General features: G+C 49.7%; 1 protein-coding gene across 1 annotated transcript in view; it reads left to right on the plus strand.

Annotated features, from left to right (window-relative positions):
• The window catches only part of LDLRAP1 (low density lipoprotein receptor adaptor protein 1), a 94,549-nt gene that overhangs the window by 70,061 nt on the left and 12,097 nt on the right, over positions 1 to 12,391 (plus strand). The window lies entirely within an intron of this gene.

Raw genomic sequence — 12,391 nt, forward strand, 5'->3', positions numbered from 1 at the left:
ACCCAGTTCCTTGCTGGGATCTCTGGTACTGGCAATTTTTTTTTTTTTTTCTTCGTAATTGTGTGATCTAGACTCAAGTGTCGGACTGGGTGACGAACTGGATAGTTTAGATCCTTCGGGTCCCCCCAGTCTGACCAGTGAGCCTGTGCTGTCTGTAGCTCCACGCTAGGTTGGCGGGCTAGCCTGCGAGGTAAACACCTTGCGGGAACACATACGAACTGGCTTCAGCCCGAGGCGCAGCGTTTCCTCCTGGCCGACGGCACCCACATTACAATGAAGTACTAGTCTGTCCAGAGCAGTGCCCACCCTTTTCCTGGTATGGGAAATAGCTGCCCCCCCCTTTACAACTGGAGGGTTTTGGGGTGGATGTGGGGCCCCCTCCTCCCCGGGTGAGGTGATGAGCTGGCTTTGCCACATGCTCTTAAGGTGTCCCAGCTAATAAGAGGGCAGATGCTCTGGCCTGCCATATGTGCGCTGTGGCTGGTTCGGCAATTAGGCCGGTAATTACAATTGCCCTGATGTCATGAACTGAGTGGGCTAAGCTTTTACTCCGGGACCTGAAGAGAGAATAGCTTCCTATAGTCTTTGCAGAGCTGGTGGACCAGTTTTTCCAGGGGCTAAAGCTTGTCTGTGATGCCTTTTTTGGATGCGGCTCCTTTTGCTTCTAGTGGTCCTTTAAGTAGACATGGCACCCTCCCTGGGACAGTGGGACCCCAGGGCGCCCCCAGCCTCTCAAACTTCAGTGGTCAATGTGGGCCCTTTTCTTCCTCCCTGGGTGTGGTTATGAGCTGGCTGTTGCCACATGCTCTTAAGGGGGGGGCTGGTTTGAGTTGCTGCTGACCGTGTGTTCCTGGTGTGCAACGAGGGTTAAGCAGGGTTCCCTGCCACATGGGGATTGGTGACTAAGGTAAGGCAGGGATGTCCTCCTGGGCTCCCTGTGGAGAGGTTGTTGTGCTGGAGGAGCAGATAGTTTAGCATCCACGGTTGGGCGCCTCACTTTGCGGCCTACTAGTCGGGAACTACGTGAGGCGGCCCCGTTGAGGATGGCTGAAGCCACTGCCTCCCGTTTAGGCATCCGCCCTCCCCTCCGCTGCCTCTGGTGGTCGGCTCTGCGTGGGCTCGCGTCCAGGCAGCTGGGTGCTCACAAATTTAGGCTGTGACTTGCAGCTTTCGGCCTACAAGGCCATGCGGCCGAGTCTGGTGCCTCGGGGGGGGGGGGGGTTGAGGGTGTCGCTAGGGCGTTAGCTGAAGTCCCCACTCTTTCTTTGGGCATCTGCTGGGCTGGCCTCTTTTGACAGCCTTGCTGCCATTGTGTGGGGCACCTGTCTCTTTTAGCACAGTGGGTCCGTCTGGGTACCCTGCGTCATGACAGGCGGCCCATTTATAAAGGGCATAATAGGAAATGGCCCCCTTAGAGGGCTTTTTTTTTTTCTCCCAGGGGAGCTTGGTATATAGCGACCCTACTGGGTCTACATCCATGCACCCTGAGTGCTCAGATAGTGAAGTAGTTTCCTCTAGTCGCGCATGAAAAGGTGCTGGTGGATGCATGTCAGTGCGTGACACTTTAATAAAAAGGTTGCAGCTGATGCTGGGTCAGAGGCACCAGTCCCTTTTTGGCACCCACAGGCCCTCCAAAGCTGCTTACTTTGACAACATTGTCAATAAACAGTGGGGTTGTCCAAAATGCAGTTGTTCTGAAACCTTCTGCTTGTGGAGTCCTTATGAGGATTAACTGCGTGGGTTTTTTTTTTTTTTTTTTTAAAGATGAACAATCCCGCCTGTAGTGGACTTGTCGGTTTCCAGGGTAAGTCAAGCTACCTTCATTCCAGTGGAGTCCCCGGTCTTTAAATATCCAGCTGATAGGAGGGCAGAGGCTTTGGCCTGCCATATGTGCGCTGTAGCTGGTTTGGCGCTTAGACTGGTCTTTACCAGTGCCCTTGGGTCGCAAGCTCTGACTGAGTGGGCTAAACTTTTACGATGGGACCTGGAGGGGAAACCAGGGGCTACAGTTTGATGCCTCTTTGGATGCAGCTCCTTTGCTTCTAGGCTGACTGTATCAGCAGTGGGCCTTCTGCGTTTTGTTTAGCTGAAATGCTGGTCTGCGGACCAGACTTCTAAGAAGGCTTCATCTAATCCCCCCCCCCCCCCCGTAGTGGATTGCATGTCCTGAGCTTCATTGGATACATTAAGGGTCTCACAAGGGTGGAAGAGTAATCTACGATGGGGCTCCTTGCCCTTGGTAGCCTGCGTGGGCTATTCTTCTCAGGGTCGGCCCTCAGGGTTTCAAGACAAGGGATCAAAAGTCAGGGCCTCCACTGCAGGTTCCAAGAGGACCTGGTCTGGTAATCCATGAGCAGGCTCTTCCAGACCTGCGGACAAAGCTGCCTCTGCATGAAGGGGCACCCTCACCTGTATCTGGGGTGGGCGGACGTCTTTGCTGGTTTCTGGATCCATGGACCTTCCTGGTATGGGACACATGGGTCCACATTCGGCCAGGCTACAAGATCAAGTTGGGGGCTTATCCTCCGGAAAGGTTCTTCTTTCAAACTTGCACTTGTCCCCAGATAACTTGTGTCTCTTTGGAGTGGTGCAAGACTTGTTCCTTCAAGGGGTGATTGTTCAGATTTAGGAACGTTTTCGGGGGTTTTTACTTAAACCTCTTTACAGTCCCCAGGAAGTAAGGCAAGGTGGGTCCAATTTTGGACCTCAATGCGCTAAACTGCTTTGTGCGGGTACAGAAGTTCCGAAATGGAATCCATTCGCACGGTAGTGGCGTTCCTACCTCAGGGGTTTTCTCGCTTCTTTCGTCATCAAGGACGCCTACCTGCACGTTCTAATATGTGCCGGTTACCAACACTTCCTCCGTCTTTTGCCGTGGGCGTGGAGAGTTATCTATTTGTGGCGTGAACCTTTGGTCTCGGGTCTTCACAAAGTGTTGGCCCTGATGCTGGCATTATTTGAGTCAGAAGGGCAATTGTGGTACTGGGGTACCTGGACGATCTTCTGCAAACAGAAGACTCCAACTGCTCTGACGGACAACTGGAAATTGCTCTGCGAACTCTGGTGTTTGGTTGGGTTCTGAATCTTCAGTAGGCTTCTTTTGGTTCTGTCCATAAACTGGACTATCTGGGTCTGACTCTGGACTCTGCCTCAGCCAGTTTCTTCCTCTAGAAAAACTCCAGAGATTGCAGGAGGCAATTTGGCTTCTGTTCAGCAGGGGATCATTCCTCTGGGCTTGCGGTTGCTGGGCCTGATGGTGTCCACCTTTTTTAAGGCGGTCTGTTTGCACAGTTCCACACATAGAAACACAGAAACATAGAATGTGTCGGCAGATAAGAACCATTTGGCCTATCTAATCTGCCCAATATATCTGAATCCTATGAATAGTCCCTGGCCCTATCTTATGAGGGCCAGTCAGTCCTAGAGGTGGCTTCGTTCTCTGGCACTTCGACAAGAGAATTTTTCTTACACCCCCCCCCCCCTGTACTGAACGGTTATCACCACGGATGGAAGCCTGTCTAGATGGGGATGCCTCCTCAGCACAGATATGCTCAGGGGGTTTGGACTCTGGCAGACTAGTCAGATTGTTCTGGCACTCTATCAGCCTTTGTCTGGACAATTCGTCTTCAGGGGTGTCCAGTACGAATTAATTTGGATAATGACATGGCCCTGGTCTGTCAATCTCGAAGGGGGCACAAGTAGCCTGGCTGCTCAGTAAGTAGTTGGCATTCTAAGGTGGGCTGACCGATTTTCATTCCACCAATCTCAAATTTCTGCCACGACTCCTGTGCAGGATTAAAGCAGAAGGGATTCCGTCCAGACTTGCCTTGCTGACTTGCCTTGCTGGTCTTGGTACACCGATGCTCCTTGGCGCTTCCCCTCGGAGGTTTGGATGTCCCAAGGACCGATCTTCCATCCTGCTTTACAGTCGCTGGCTTGCGGCTTGGCTGTTGAATGCCAGGTGCTGAAGGATGGAGGTTTGTCTGAGTCGGTGATTTCCTACGTGGTTGAAAGGAAATCTACTTCTAGGAAGATCTACCATCGTACATGGAAGATGTACATTGCATGGTGTGAGTCTTTCTCGGTGGATCAGATCTTAACCTTTAATGGGGGGGATTGGCCTTGAGTACCATCAAGGGCCAGGTATAGGTTTTGGCTTTTTCCAATGACCTTTGGCCTCACTCTAGTGCATACTTTTCTTCAGGGTGACCGACCTTTTGGTTCCTTTAGTGCAGGCTCCGTTGCCGCCCTGGGATCTTTAATGTGGTGCTTTCAGCTCTACAGAAGCCTCCCCTTGAAAATATTCAAGAGGTTTCCGTGCTTGCACTGCCCCGGAAGGTGGCCTTTTTTAGTGGCTATCACCTCTGTGTGCAGGGTGTCTGAACTGGCGGCTTTATCCTGTCCACCTTATTGGTGATTCACAAGGATAAGGTGGTACTTCATCCCTGTCCAATATTGTGTTGCCTTCCCTGTGTCCCAGGCCAACATCTGAAGAAATTCCCTTGCATGCCTTGGATGTGGTTTGGACAATTAGGGTGTACCTGGCAGCTACAGAGTCTTTTTAGGAAGTCCAACCCCCTTTTTGTGCTCATGGAAGGACCTCCTAAAGGGTTGTCTGCTTCTGCGACCATTTCCAGATTGATCAGACATACGGTGGTTCAGACCTATTGAATCGGGTCAGGTTCCTCCCATGTCAAGGAGCAATCTACTAGGGCGCATAGTGTCTCCTGGGCTTTCCATCAGGCGTCAGTGATGCAGGTTTGCAAGGCGGCCACCTGGTCGTTGGTGCACACTTTTACAAAATTTTTATAAAATGAATGTGTTGGCTTCTGCGGATGCTTCTTTTGGCCGCAAGGTTTTTCTGGCTGCAGTTTAAAGCACCTGGTCGTCTTTGAGGGTGTATTGTTTCAGGTGTGCTCCAGTTTATGGTTTAGCTCCGTGTTACCTGGTTGGCTATGGTTAGCCTTGGAAATTTTTCTGATTTTCCCACCCCTCATGTTTTCACTTCTTAGGGATGTCCCAATGGTTAAGAATCAGGCGCTGTCCGTCAATGAACTAAAGAAAATGGGATTTTTGACATACCGTATTTCTGATGTTCATTGTCTGACACAGCACCCATCTGTGGAGTTGGCTTTCTTCTGACACTGCTTGTAACAAAACGGAGTGCCTATAGCTGAGTTGGTGTATATCCCCCTGGGACTGCCCATAGACTTGGACAAGAGGCAGGAGAAACCTTGACTTACTCCCTGTAGGGGGCAGTATAACCCAATGGTTTAGAATCAGGAGCTGTCCATTGAGAGATGTATTTTGCGTTAAGTCAAAAATCCCATTTTCTGTCATTCATTGATGGACACTGCTCCATATCTTAGACTATTGGGTTATGCTCCTCCAATCAGGAATGGGCACTAGGCAGGAAAACTTTACCATGGCTATAGGGGCTGTCCCTGCAGGCATAACCCCACACACTCTGCTACAGCAGCCAGTTTTTTTGCCTAGTTTAGGAATAGGACCTAGTTCCCTGCTGGGACTTCGGTCTTCGCCACTAATAGGGGAAATTTGTTGTTGTTGTGGGGGAGAGTTCCTGGCAAACTAAAAACTCCAACAGCCAGCTGTGGTTTCGGACTGGATATTCTGATCCTTATGGTCTCCCAGCCTGGCCAACGAGCGTGAGCAGGTTCTAGTCCAGAACTAGGCCTCGCCACGACAGAGCCCTGATGGATGGGGACGGGCCTGCAAGTGGACAAGTCGATGGGACGCGATCGAACTGGAATGCCCTGAGTCGCAGTGTACCCCCTGGCTTTTGGCACCCCTGGTTGGGAGGTGGTCTGTGCAGAGTGGCACCCACCTGGTACTGTGGTATGGTAATACTGTTTCCCCCCCAATCCTCTGGTGGTCTCGGAGCGGATATGGGCCCCCTCCCTGGAATAGTCTGACCTTCAGGGCTCCCTTGGTTCCCCTGACTTTTGGGATATTAGGCCTACCCATAGTTGGTCCTACCTCCGGGGGCAGAAAAGTTGCAGCCTTTTTCTTTGGAGGTGCCCTTGTCCTGGCGGGGGTCCCTTCTTAGGGCCCCTCTGATGCCTTTTGTCTGGGCCCTCTCCGGGGGTCTGGGAGACTGCATGGCGTGCCGTGGGGACCACCATTTTGCTGTAGATTCATGCTTTTTATTCTCGCGTTGAATTGCATGGGCAGCCCTTTTTATTCCCCCTATATGAATTCATGGGGCGGCAATTTTCTTGTAGTCCTCAATGCCTCATGGGGCGGCCATTTTCTTGTAGTCCACAATGCTAGACAGGTTAACGGCATGTAACTTAAGAAATCTATCTGACTGGCTTGTCATTTCCTGTGAAGGAACTTTTACTTTCACTTTCATAACAACGTGCTGGTAGTCTCCTGAGCAGTCTGTTTTCTGGGGTCCCCTGTAGGTTTTACTTGCCCACTCTGCTAAGGCTTGTATTGGATTGGGATTATGTATACCGCTAGATGGGATCGTGATTTAGTGACTTTTAAAAGTGACCCTGCATTTTTTCATAGTGTAATATGGAGTCCCAGGGTACTACTTCATTTACAGACCCCCTAGGAGTGGCTGCGGAACCTTCTGGGTCGCAGCCCCTGTCTGCGCTTATGGCAGTCTTGGAAAGCCTTGTGTCTAAGGTAGATTTTGTATGTAAAAGCATTGCTAGCCGCAAACGCCCTCTGCCTTCACCTCCCACGGTAGTTTCCTCAGTTTGTGAGGCAGACTTGGCCCCCGCAGACGCACCCCACCCTGAGGGGTCGGTGTCGTCGTATTCTGATGGTGAAGAGGACCTGTCGTCCGCCGCACGGGAACACCCATTGGTGAAAACACTTAATTTTCAGTGCAGGAAACTATAAATTTGACAGATGAATCTACAGCGTCTGGTTCGCAGTTGTCTTTTGGCTCCTGAAAATCGGGCAAGGTGTTTCCTTGTCTGGCACTTTGACGATATTGTCAATGAACAATGGGGGCGCATCAAGCACAAGTTAGTGGTGCCTAAGCGCTTTAAACTAGTGATCAACCTATATCGTTTTTTATTACTGATGCCGATATTTTGGTCATCGCATATCGGTATTGGCCGAAATTTTCGTACATAAAAATTTTTTTTTTTTGGCAGGTACTCTTGTGGAGGGATCTGGGGGGTCTAAAAGACCCCAAACCCCTCCTCTGCACTTAAGAGCATTCAAAACGCCAAGTTTGGCTGTTTTGAATGCTGTCTTTTTTTTTTTTTTTTTTTTTTTTAATCTGGCGCCAGTACCCGAAAGTGATGTCATGACATCCCTTCCGGGTTTTTACATGGAGACCCGATCAGAGCCGAATGCGGCTTTGATCGGGTCTTCTATTCGGCGGCCATGCAGGCTGCTTGCCTAGGTCTTTCGGTGAGCCGCAGGGTGGGGGGGGCGTCCCCTTCCGCTCCTGCTCCTTGTAATGACAGGGGTAACTTGGAAGCTGAACCGCTCCCCCCTGCGGTGCTGGAACTAATGGACAAAGATGGTTCAAGCTTTGGTGTTCATGTGTGATGGCGGCTCCCCTAGTGGCCAGAGTGTCGGCAGTGGGGGTTGCGATTTAGACGCATGGTGTGGTTGAAAAGCTGATCTGCGGACCAGGCTTCCAAAAAGGCTTTGACTGATCTTCCCTATTTGGGGGAGAGGTTGTTTGGATCCTCTCTGGACGAGTTGATCATAGGCCTTATTGGGGGAAAGAATACTCTTCTTCCTCAGTCCTCTAATGGAGAGGCACCACGTACTTGTAAGCGGCTTTTTCATACCTCCGGGTCGCAAGAAAAAAGCCGTTTAGGTCTTCTGGGAATTCCAAGAACCATGGTCAGGTAAATAAAGGACCGGCCAGTCCAGATCCATGGACAAATCATTGTCTGCATGAAGGGGCTCCCTCACCCGATTCTGGGGTGGGGGGGGGGGGGGACATCTTCGCTTCTTTCCAGAACCTTGAACTGCCTTGATTCAGGACAAATGGTTTACTAACTGATCTAATCGGGGGTACAAGATCAAATTCTGGTCTCGTCTGTCAAACAGTCTTTCCGTCCAATCTGTGCCTGCGCCTATCTCCCAGACCGGTTAAGGGATCTGCAGGAGGCGATACAGGATCTGCTGTCTCAAGGGGTGATTGTACCAGTTCCCCTTCAGGAACGCCTGCAAGGGTTTTATTCAAACTGGTTTACTGTGCCCAGAAAAGAGGGAAAAGTGCATCCAATTCTGGATCTCAAGGCTCTGAACAGCTTCGTGCGGATACAGAGGTTTCGCATGGAATCCATTTGAATGGTAGTGGCGTCGCTACACCTGGGAGAATTTTTGGCCTCCATAGATATCAAGGAAGCATATCTACACTGCTGTAGCAGAAGAACATTATGGATTTGTGGCGTTAACCTTTTGGTCTCTCCTCATCTCCAAGGGGATTTACCAAAAGTACTGGCCACGATGTTGGCTTTGTTGCGCCAAAGGGGGACTGCGGCACTGGGGTGTCTGGACGATCTTGGTGAGCTCTCTCATTCATCCCTGATGGGCGACCTGATGATCATTGTCAGCTCCATGCAGGAGTTTGGGTGGACCATCAATTTCAAGAAATCCACCTTCCTTGAGACTGGATTGTCTGGGCCTGACTCTAGATTCAGCCTTGGCGAGGGTCTTTCTTCCCCTGGACAAGCTGCAGAAGTTGCAGGGGGCGATATGGTTGTTGTTGGCAGGCAAACTGTCCTCTCTGTGAACTTGCATGTGAGCCTTGGGTCTGATGGTATTGACCTTCGTGGCATGTTCAGTTTTCTCAGTTCCATACCAGACCTTTGCAAAGAGATTCTGGTCAAAGGAACAAGGATCCAAAGTCTTTAGACAATTTCATTTGGTTGAGCCACAACACAATATCTGCTCTGTTATTATGGTGGCTTCACTCTCCAGCACTATGCCAGGGCAAGTCCTTCCTCCCGTTGTTTTGGACGGTGGTAACCACGGACGCCAGCCTGTCAGGCGGGGTGCTGGGGAAGTTCTGTGCCCAGGGAACCTGGACAGTAGAGTCCAAACTACCGATAAATGTTTTGGAGATCAGAGCAATAAAGCGTTGTCTGAGCCACTGGATGACTCATCTGAAAGATTGTCTGGTTCAGATTCAATTGGACAATGCCATGGCTGGTGGCTCCTTGGGGTCGGTATCAGCTGATTTATGCATTTTCTCCACTGAAACTTCTGCCGAGGCTTCTGCACAGAATAGAGGTCGAATGGATTCCGGCCATTCTGGTGGCTCCAGACTGGCCTCGCTGGTCTTGGTATGCAGACATGGCAAGGTTGGTCACCGAAGCTTCTTGGAGACTCCCTCTCAGGGAAGACCTGCTGTCTCAAGGTCCAATCTTCCATCCTGCTTTATAGTCGCTGTCTTTAAAGGCATGGCTCCTGAAAGCCAGGTGTTGAGGGACCAGCGGTCTTTCTGACTCTTGACTCCTACGCTCCTTGAAGGCTAGAAAGTTGACTTCCAAGAAGATATATCATCGTACGTGGAAAGCATACATTCATGGTGCGAATTGCTGAAGGTGCACCCTCTTGTTTTCGGTTGCTAGGGTTTTGGCCTTTTTGCAGAAATGGGTTAAACAGCTGTTGGCTTTGGGCACTATCAAAGGCTAAGTATCGGCCTTGGTGATATATTTTCAACGCCCGTTAGCTATGCATGCATTGATACGTGCCTTCATTCAGGGAGTGTGCCATATGGCTCCTCAGACGGTCCCCGCTACCCCCGTGGGATCTTAATCTGGTATCTGTCCTTCAAAAGCCTCCTTTTTGAGAACATTCGGGAGATTCCTCTGCCTTCATGGTCTCCAGAAGGTTGCTTTTTTTTTTTTTTTTTTTTTTTTTTTTTTTTTTTTGGTGGCCATCACTTCTGCCCACTGGGTGTCTGAATTGGCAGCGTTGTCCTGCTGTTCACCTTATCTGGTGGTCCACAGAGATAAAGTGGTACTATGACCAAATCAATTTTTCTTCCTAAAGTGGTTTCTAATTTTCATTTTAATGAACACATCCTGCTGCCTTCACTCTCTCCCAAGCATCCTAAGGAAATTGCCTTGCAATCTTTGGATGTGGTTCGAGCGATCAGGGTTTACCTGGCGGTTACTGAGTCTTTCAGAAAGTCAGATGCTTTTTGTCCTTGACTGAGGGACCTCATAAGGGATTGGCTGCACCCTTTCCAGGTGGATCAGGCAGACGGTTGTTCAGGCTTATTCGCTGAAGGGTCAGGTCCCTTATTTCCCAGTGAAGGCACATTCTCCTAGAGCGCCTCTTGGGCTTTTCGTCATCAGGCGTCAGTCATGCAAGTTTGCAAAGCGGCAACTTGGTTGTCTCTGCATACATTCACAAAATTCTACAAGTTGATGTGCTGGCATCTTTGGATGCCTCTTTTGGCCGCAAGGTTTGGCAGGCTGCAGTTTAAAGAGAATCTTTTGTTCTTTTAAGGGTGTATGTTTTTGCTAGGTGAGCTCCAGTTGCTCCAGATTACCTGGTTGGCTACGTTTAGCCTTTGGGGAGTTGCGTTCTTTGCGTTTTTGTCTTCCCACCCCTCATAAAAATACTGACATCCCAGTTGAACAGAGAAGGATTTTACTGGAAGTACAAAAATCCTGTTTTTTTTGGTACTTGCCGTAAAATCCATTTCTGAGTTCATTGGACACAGCACCTACCCCTCTATGGAGTTTTGATACTTCTGACACTGCGAGTTGCTAAACTGAAGGCCTATAGCAGAGGGGGATGTATACCACCTAGGACTGCCCATAGGCGTAGCCCAGTCTTCTTTTTAGTTTTTCTTTCCTCCTGCCTAGTGTCCAATTCCTTTAGGGGCAATATAACCCTGTGGTTCTGAATCTGGAGAGCCATGTCAGTCAATGAACTCGGAAATGGAGGATTTTTTTTTTTTTTTTTTGGTACAAAATCCTTTTTGCATGTTTTCCAAATCTTCATAATGTTTGCCAAAATGTTTTTTTTTTACCAAAGAAATATAGCAGAATACACAAGTCAGTGTATATTTACTGTGAAAGTTGGTCTACAATCTATGGTGTGCAGATTTTTTTTTTTTTTAATATACGATCACCTGAGCAGTACAGTGACACTACTGCTCTAGGGAGGTGACCCAAGAATTTATTTTTTACGCGGATTGCTTATTAGTGATTACTGCATAAGCAATCATTTTTACAATGCAAAAGTGTAAATGACCTCCCATCATGTGCCACTGTGTAATTGTGATTAGCTGTGTAAATGGCCACAACCTACACATGAAACAAGTCTGCTGTGACTGTCCCTGTACCATGCGATCGCTGTGAACAATCCTAGATCATCATAATGGTTCAGTGGTGACGAATGAAAGCCATTAATTACAACGGAAATGTGATCCCTGTGATTGGTCACAGTGAACACATGATACAGGGAAGCGCACAAGGACCCAGTACAATCTGTGTTCTATGTCTGCTGGATACAGCGTGTCACAGATCACGCTGCGGTGTGGTCCCCATGGTGCGCACAAGTAGGCCGTCAGGACTTCAGCCTGTATTACAATAGGCTGGACAGGAGGTGGTTAAACATTCTTTCGGTGTTCAAACCTATGTGTTTTTCACCTAATTGTTTAGGTAACAATCTAAGGAAATGGGACAAATCGGGGTTTGGTGACCATATTGGAGCATTAACAGTCCTTCAGTTTGGGCTAGTATACCTCCTGATTAACCACTTCCATACCGAGTCATGTAAAATGACGTCGGCAAAGTGGTTGTAAGGATCCGGGCCGCCGTCATAGGACGTCGCCCGGATCTCCCCTCTACTGCACGCCCCCGGGGGCGCACAGCGCGGTGATCGGGGGTGAGGCTCGTCCCTCGGACATAGCCCATCCCTGATCAAGGTAAACGGCCAATAGAAATTGGCTGTTTACCATGTGATCGGCTGTGTCAATCACAGCCGATCACATCAGCGGCTCCAGCACGAGCCGCTCGTTCTCTCTGCAATGCGCGCCCCCGGGGGCGCGCAGAGCAGCGATCAGGGACGAGGCTCGTCCCTCGGACAGTCGATCTCCGATCTAGGTAAAAAGCCAATGAAATTGCCTCTTTACCACGTGACCGGCTGTGTCCAATCACAGCTGGTCACAAATGTCAACAGAGAACACGTTAACTAGCTGTCACCGTGTTCTCCTCCTCACACACTGATCCTGTGTGAGGAAGAGTGTGGTAACAGCTAGTTACCAATTACAGTGCACCCCAAACACACTGATTGCCCCCCCCCCCCCACCAATAAAGAGCACCTGTCACTAGCCCATCAAAGTACCCAAGTACCTGTCACCAGCCCATCAGGTACTCAGATGACAGGTACTCGGGTACTCTGATGGGCTGGTGACGGGTACTCT

Source organism: Pelophylax lessonae, assembly GCF_965119305.1.
Source record: "Pelophylax lessonae genome assembly, chromosome: 2".
NCBI classification, from domain to species: domain Eukaryota; kingdom Metazoa; phylum Chordata; class Amphibia; order Anura; family Ranidae; genus Pelophylax; species Pelophylax lessonae.